This window comes from Musca autumnalis, unplaced genomic scaffold, assembly GCF_047663935.1.
Source record: "Musca autumnalis isolate F117 unplaced genomic scaffold, ASM4766393v1 scaffold_1, whole genome shotgun sequence".
NCBI classification, from domain to species: domain Eukaryota; kingdom Metazoa; phylum Arthropoda; class Insecta; order Diptera; family Muscidae; genus Musca; species Musca autumnalis.
The window spans coordinates 74,500,318-74,509,063 of record NW_027411644.1 but is presented as its reverse complement, the minus strand read 5'-3'; the positions used below and the strand labels follow the sequence as shown (position 1 = coordinate 74,509,063).

The 8,746-nt window shown below is 38.3% G+C and overlaps 1 pseudogene; it reads left to right on the top strand.

Annotated features, from left to right (window-relative positions):
* Positions 1–4,985: 4,985 nt before the first annotated feature.
* Positions 4,986–6,438, top strand: LOC141390619 (uncharacterized; annotated as a pseudogene).
* The last annotated feature ends 2,308 nt before the right edge of the window (positions 6,439–8,746 follow it).

The following is an 8,746-nucleotide window of genomic DNA, read 5'->3' as shown; positions in this document are numbered from 1 at the left end:
ACCGAACTAGCTGTAATTTGACATTTGAGGTTCTCAGCGATCACAAAACTCCTCCACAAAAAAAAATCGACAATCCCACGACGGCCGGTTCTATGTACCGGATTGACCCGAGGAACCATCTTCTCGGCCAGGGGCAGTCACCTCAGAAACTACTTGTTCGTGTTCGTCTTTATTTTTATCTTGGGATCGGCATGTCCCGGAATGCCTGCTCCGGATTCTTTTGGTCCGTGCCGGGATTGAGAGTAACCCTGGGCCACGGTTCTGCACCGTTTGTCAACGTCTCATCCACCATAGGTCGGTGTCAATGAGATGCAACGGGTGCCAAGGATGGGTGCATTTCAGGAACTGTTCAGGCCTGACCTACCTGAGGGAGTATTACGACAGGGTCTATGTTGCCTCCTGCTGCACCAATATGAGTGAGTATTCATCATCAAGATCATCGGATTAGCCGCAGACATTAACACTGCGTATTGCTGTCCCAGTTCTGAGGATGTAACATTCTTGCAGTTTAACTGCGACTTTAGGAGTCGGAGAAATATTATGGTCGCAGCGATGGAGGGCTTGTATTCCTAATGCACGAGTCTGTCCAGTACAGACCTATCTCGCCTGAGCTATACTCTAGGGACCCATACTTGGAGTGTATGGGGGTAGCGGTAAGGTGTGGATCCGCCGATATAGAACTGCTGAATGTGTATATCCCGCCGGTCAATAGCTTGCCCCGCGTTATTTGCCTAACATCAAATCTCTGTTTCGAGGTGATAACCGGCTGGTCCTAGGGGATTTCAATGCACATCACGAGTTATGGCATTCAGCTCTAGGGAATGACCAGAGAGGTACAGATATGGCTGAGCAAATGGATAGCTCCACATTCTGCACTGCAATTCATAACCTCTGAACGCCGCACTTTCATTAATCATGGAAAAGCGGATTGGCAAGGTTTCAGAGAGTTCACTAATAAACGCTTCAGTCCCTCTGATGTTCGGGTAACACAGAGGAAGAAAAAGTGGCTAGAACATCTGAAGTGCTGCAACATTGGAGCCGGCGCTATCAAACCCTGGTAGGAAAGACGATCGGACATCTGTCACGTTTAACGGCGTGGCTGTGACAGATCCGAAGAGGTGCGCTGGCTATATCTGCCGACAATTTATCGAGCACCCCGATAGCGACCGGGCGAAGAGAAGTGTTTTTCGTCGTTTGCGATCTCTTCCAGCCGAGGAAGAACCACAACAATTTGCGATGGATGATGTTGCAGATGTTATTCGAGGCGCAAAGTCATCCAAAGCGCTTGGACCTGACGGAATTTCTATGGTGATGCTAAAACAGCTGGATGACCCAGGAGTCGAATATTTAAGTAAGGTCTTCAACTTATCGCTAGCCACCCTAATAGTTCCCGATGCCTGGAAGATGGGCAGGGTGGTCCCGCTGCTAAAACCTGGCAAAGATGCCAGTAAAGTTGAGTCGTACAGGCCGATTTCACTTCTATCACCAGTAGCAAAGCAAATGAAGCTCCCACTGAATGTGTAGGTCGACGGTGCAAGTATTCCGACCATAAACTACCCCAAAGTCCTAGGGGTCACATTCGATAGCATGTATAAGTTGTTCCAAGCATACTACAGTTATATGCGATAAGCTGAGAAACAGCAACAAGGTCCTCAAGTCGCTAGCCGGCAGCACTTGGGGTGCGGATAAGGAAACCTTGTTAACCACATACAGCGCGACAGGTCGGTCTTTGATAAGCTATGCGGCGCCAGCGTGTTTTGCTAACGTAAGTGATACGCAATGGAATAAACTACAAATCTGTCAGAATGCTGCTGGCTATATCTGCCGACAATTTATCGAGCACCCCGATAGCGACCGGGCGAAGAGAAGTGTTTTTCGTCGTTTGCGATCTCTTCCAGCCGAGGAAGAACCACCACAATTTACGATGGATGATGTTGCAGATGTTATTCGAGGCGCAAAGTCATCCAAAGCGCTTGGACCTGACGGAATTTCTATGGTGATGCTAAAACAGCTGGATGACCCAGGAGTCGAATATTTAAGTAAGGTCTTCAACTTATCGCTACCCACCCTAATAGTTCCCGATGCCTGGAAGATGGGCAGGGTGGTCCCGCTGCTAAAACCTGGCAAAGATGCCAGTAAAGTTGAGTCGTACAGGCCGATTTCACTTCTATCACCAGTAGCAAAGCAAATGAAGCTCCCACTGAATGTGTAGGTCGACGGTGCAAGTATTCCGACCATAAACTACCCCAAAGTCCTAGGGGTCACATTCGATAGCATGTATAAGTTGTTCCAAGCATACTACAGTTATATGCGATAAGCTGAGAAACAGCAACAAGGTCCTCAAGTCGCTAGCCGGCAGCACTTGGGGTGCGGATAAGAAACCTTGTTAACCACATACAGCGCGACAGGTCGGTCTGTGATATGCTATACGGCGCCAGCGTGTTTTGCTAACGTAAGTGATACGCAATGGAATAAACTACAAATCTGTCAGAATTCTGCTTTGAGAACAGCTACAGGGTGTCACCTCATGTCTGCAGTGGACCATTTACATGAGGAGACAAAGATCCCTCCTGTGCGTCGTCACAACAGAATGTTGACGATGCAGTACTTGCTTGGATGCTATAGGCAAGACCACCCAAATCACCATCTGGTGGATATGCCTGAACCCCCCAGGCGAGTTAGCTTACACTGATGGAAAAACCCCGTTGCGAAATCAAGCACGTATGTTGTCATTTTCGCAACGACCCGTTGTTATTTTTTTCAACTACGGCTGTTGGTGAATTGTACACGAACGTGCTCAAATTGACACCGAGACGTGGTCAACTTTCGGTACCAACAACGGCCGTGCTTAATTTGTCCACCGATGTGCTCAAAATGACAACGTTGTGTTTTTAATATTGGTAATTGCAGCCGATTACACACGAGTCGGTGTCAATTTGACACCGGACGTGTATGAATTATGCACCACCACCTGCATAAATCATGCACCACCGTTGTTATTTTATACACCGACGTGCATGAATCATACACGGTCGTTGTCATTTTAGCAACGACTGTGTATGAAACATGCACCACCGTTGTCATTTTTTACTCGTGTGCAATCGGCTGCATATTTACCATTTTTTCGTGTTATTGAAAGAGAAACGACGCATTGTGCAAATTATTGAAAATGAATAATATTCAAGAGATTAATTCGCAAGATCCTCAAAATATCATTGGTGAGTTGCTAGAAATCGATGGAAATATTGTTGTGGTTCGCGATACAAGCCATTGCAGCAGTCAAGATGCGGAATACAATGAGGACGATTATATGTTAAGGGAGTTCTTAAAAGGAATAAATATGGAGTCGCTTTTTGAACAGTTAAAAGGTAAGTAAATAAAAATGAAGTTAATTAGTGTAATTAACAAAGAATTTTCTTTTTTGTTCTTTTAGCATCAGATGTAACATTTCGCAGTTTGCAGTACTTGAAAAAAGAAGATTTAAAGGAAGCAGTGCCACCATTGGGACTGCGTGTTGAATTCAGAAAAAACGAGAGGTACGTATTATTTGTATTACAGTGCTGAACTCAGTATTAATATTGTCATAACAATAGCTCGGGATTGATGGCGAAACTATGTCAGTTCCATCTAAAATAGGCGAATAGTGGAAACGCAACGAGACACCTGCAAGTACTCCTGGTACTCCCGGTACTCCCCACACTACAGTTTCGTACGGCACAAAAGCCAAAGGAATTCTGTCAGAGGTAAAGTAAGAGTAATATTTGTGTAAGCATAGTTAATGTAGTTTTTTTATTTAATATAGGATCTAAAGGAATTGTTAACACATACCTCGAAGGGGAAACTAGCGGTTGAATGTAGTAGTGCTAATAAGAAATTAAGTGACGAGCAAAGAGATGATATAATTAATATAATTATTGAAGATATTTTAACAAACAATGTCACTCTTTACGCTCAAGAATATATGCGCATATTGGACGAAATTTGTTCCGTTTTTCCTCTTGAAAACGAAATGAGGGTAAGATTAACAATATAAATAAGGTATCTGATTATGTAGTTTCTTAACTTATAAAATGTATTTATTTTTAGGATTATTATTACATTTCAAGAAAAGGAAAGAATAACGCAAGCGGAAAACTTTACGCCAAGTATAGAAACAAGAAGTCCAAAAAATAAAGCTTTTGGATTCAGAGCCTAGCACAAGCAAAGCAGCAGTTCACACGTCTTCTAATTTATGCAACAATGATGTTCCCGAAGTTGATGAATCAGTGGAAAATTCAATGAAAGCTTCCTTACTAAGAGAATGTAATGATTGGGGATCGATCTGCGAAAAATGGAAAAGATCTTTTAACATACGGCAAAGCGATATAAAAAGTTTAAGTAGCCATGCATTTCTTCTAGAATGGCCGAAGTTGTCCGATGCAAGAGCTTCAGAATTGGTAAGTAGTCATAAGCTATTTATTTGTATATGGATACTAATGTTTCGTTTTAGGTCAACATTGATTTCGATATTATGTATCCGCAGAAAGGCAATCTTCTACTTTCTAAATGGGACCAATTTAAGAAAAAAGTTTACAACTATGTATTATGGGAAAAATGTTCATAACGAACATTGCAAACAACTCTTCGCAAATGTTTTGACGGCAAGCAGCATAGGTAAATTTTAATTCCTGATTTATCAAAAACATTAAAAGTAATATTTATTTTATATTTCGGTTGCAGATGCTCAAGATTATATATACGCAATACTGTTGAATTCAGTTTTACCATCACCTGCTAGGTTTAAGTGCGGAAACGGTAAATTAAGAAAAAAAGTAACAATAGCCGATTCGCAGGAAAGTTTCGTACTGCGTCTACCGACAATTAACGATTATAAACGGCAAATTAATGCAGTCACTGAAAAGTATTACAATGCTGGATTAACTATACAGCCATTTATAATTGTGGAGGGTTTGTTCGATTTTGTGGTGTGGTTGTTATATTAGCTTTCCTTCAATGCCACAGCACTTGTTGTCAAAACTTGATTATATATTAACTGCTGCGTTTATATCATCAAAGGATTTAAAAGAACGTGGAAATGAAGTATCATTTCACAATCTTGTAGAGGAGCTAAAAATTCTAGAAGAAGGGGTTGAAATTAGTGTTCAGCAAAGTGTTCAGAAGGTGCATTTTATTTTAGGTGTAATTATTGGAGATAATTTAGCAGTTAATAGTATTTTAGGCTACGTGCAATCATTTAACTCTAAAAGATTTTGCCGTGTATGTAGAAGAAACAAGTCCCAAATGCAATCCGACGCAATTCAGCATTTAGATAGTTTAAGAAACCAAGAGAATTACAACTCAAATATATTGGAAAATAATTTTCAAGAAACAGGTATTAAAAAAAGTGTATCTTCGAATCTTTACCAAATTTTTATGTCACTGAAAATTTTTGTTTTGATATTATGCATGACATTTTTGAGGGCATTTGTGTCTACGATATGTCTAATATAATTCTCGGGCTGATTCATGAATATTTTGTTACGTTAGATTGTATTAACAGCAGAAAATCTTTATTCCAATTTGGAGAAATTGAAGTGGGAAATAAATCTGGGCCACTAGATTTATGTAGATTGAAAAACTATAACTTAAAAATGACAGCTAGTGAAACTATGTGTTTTACCCATTTTTTACCTTTAATGGTAGGTGATTTAATTCCTTCCTCCAACGATCACTGGAAAGTTTTTATAATATTATTACAAATAATCGATTTACTTTTAAGACCAAGTTATATAGAAGATGATTTAATAAAATTAGAAGAATTAATTAGAGATCACCATTCACTTTATATAACATTATACGGTTCGTTAAAACCGAAAGACCACTTTCTTGTCCACTATCCCACTGCTATCCGAAAGTGTGGCCCCCTTAAATATCTCTGGAGCATGAGATTCGAAGCTAAACACAAGGAGGCAAAAGCCTATTTAGGAAATACTACATCAAGAGTAAATCCCAGTCATTCATTATCTATTAAGTCTGGAATGAAATTTTCCAATTTTTTATTAAAACACGAAGATAACTTAGAACCAAATGTTACCATTAATACGCATACCATCGCAGATTTGGCAAAAGAGGAATATAGTTACAAAAAAAGTAAGCCAGTTTTAAATTACAACAATTGCAAAGTGTCCGATGACATTTTTTTAAGGGAACTAGGTATAAAAAAAACTATTATTTAGCAACAAATAATGACGCAATTGAACTTTTCAAAATTAAACATTTAATAATTGCAAATGAAAATGTTTACATTTTATGTAACCAAGTAAAAGTTAAGAACTTTGATTATCATTTACAATCGTATGAAGTTGGTTCTTTGAATGAGGATACAACTTTTCTAATACCAATTTTAGATTTTATTACTTACCCAATTCACTTATATCCTATGAATAATGGAAAAGTTTATTTCAGAGTTAAGTTAATTTAATTTGTTTCTATACATTGAATATATGTAATTCGAATTGTTTTGTCAAATCAAATATGAATTTATATTGAACTAGCTGACCCGGTCCGCGTTGCTGGCCCGTTGTTTGAGTTCTCCGTGTAAACTTTAGTTATCTATCCGGTATTGATACACCCATAATTAGGCATCCCTCTAGAAACTTCATAATATACATAAATCAATGTTTTGACATAAATTCCATATAATGGTATCCCCCAAATTTAAGATATAAAATCTCTTTTATTATACCATAAATCGACAGTTTAAAGCACTTTGTGACCCACATATAATGGTCGGTGCACGTCAATTAACATTGCTATATATTGGATTGTTGGTCTCGGTTGGGGTCGTAATTATTACTGCAAAGAATTGTTGGTATAGGTCCACGTTTTGATATAGCTCCCATAGAACGATACCGGCTGATTTTCGCTATTTTTGAGGATTTAACATCATTATCACACCGAAATGGCTGAAATCTGGTTTTAATATATTTTAAAGAGGAGAGCATATATATTCGTATCGACCGAAAGACACGCCTTTTTATTTGCGCTTGGTATGTAACAGTAATAGGTTCACGTTTTGATATAGCTCCCATAAAACAGTACCTCCCGATAATTCAGAGATATAGCCACTGTTCAGTATACGTCCTCGTTTTGATATAGCTCCCATAGAACGGTGGCGCCTAATTTTCGCTATTTTTGGTGGATTTAACCTCATTCAGCCCGATCGAACGTAACGCCTTTGTTCTTCGCGCTCTATATGCAATAGTGGTAAAATACCCCTCAGCGAAATGTATGTACATATGTTCCTTCGGGATATGTATGGCAACATTTATACACTGCACGTCAGTAGAATAGAACACCTAAATTTTTGTTAATGTTAGCGTATTTATCCCAAAACGAATGAATTTACAATTTTAATCTTGTAGGGATTTAAAGCCTATGATGTTCCGTATCAATCACAGAAAGAATTATATTTCTAGCTTTTCGCGAAAAGATTTTCTGATCATTTTTCCGATAGTACTATGAAAAATAGGCATTTATTTTCGGTCATCAGGATAGAACAGTCATTTTATTTTCGCGAATTGTGGAGATATTAACGCCGAATTTTCTTTCAGTTGATAAAGCGGGATTTTCTAATCATTTTTCACCAATAAAACCATATAAATAATTCCGCGGACGCCGAAATAACAACGTAGACGGGGTTAAATTGACAGATAATAGAAACATCTCGGAATATCAATAAGAGTCGCGCAGCTATGTCTTATTTCTTCACAGTAAGATAGAATATGACACAGACAACCTCGACGGATACAATCGAGTGCTTTGGATGCTTTTAAAAACGTAGATTCATTCGCTTCGGGATAAATAAGCTAACAATAACAGAAATTTAGGTGTTCTATTCTACTGACGTGGAGTGTATAATTCATAAAAAAATTACTTCTATAAATTGTAGTTGTTATTATAGAGATTTTGCTGTATTTAAAAAATGTATCTTTACCTAGCTATTCCAAGGACTGAAATCAATGCTCATGAAGTTTCACTTCCCACATTTTGAGATTTTATCCGTAATTATAATATTTTCAAAAATCGAACACGATCGCGTTATTTTGATTCCAATGATGATATTGTATTGCATATCAATAACTTTGTCTGATTTCCAATGGATCTTTCTGGAATTTCGATCTTGTGATATCTCAAGTTATCCGGATTTTACTGTATTCCAAATGTGGAGTTGATCGCGCTGTCCCACTTATTGTTTAGTGTTCAGCGTTTATAGCGTTTTTTAGGCACCCTTACAAAATTATGTATATTATCTGAAATAATAAATGTTTGCAAATTTTGTGATGACCGCGATATTTCACTTTTCGCGATATTTCACTTCCGCGAAGACCATTCAGGGTAAAGACAGTAATTACAGTGGTATTGCAAACAATCTGTAAACAATACGTTCAAAAATATCATGGACTTCAGATTTAAAAAAAAAAAGAAGGAGAACCTCCGGTCACTACACTTAGCCGTATTAAAATAGCTCACGACCGCGCTATCCCACTTGGTCAAGCTAGTGTTTATATCATTTTTGTGTCACGCTTACTAAACTTATGTATATTAATTGAAATAATACATTTTTGAAAACTTTGTGATGACCGCGATCATTCAGGGTAAACAATCTGTAAACAATACGTTCAAAAATATCAAAGATTTCAGATTTTCTAAAAAACATTGTGGGGGAGGACCACCGGTCACTACTCCTAGCCGTATAAAAACAGCT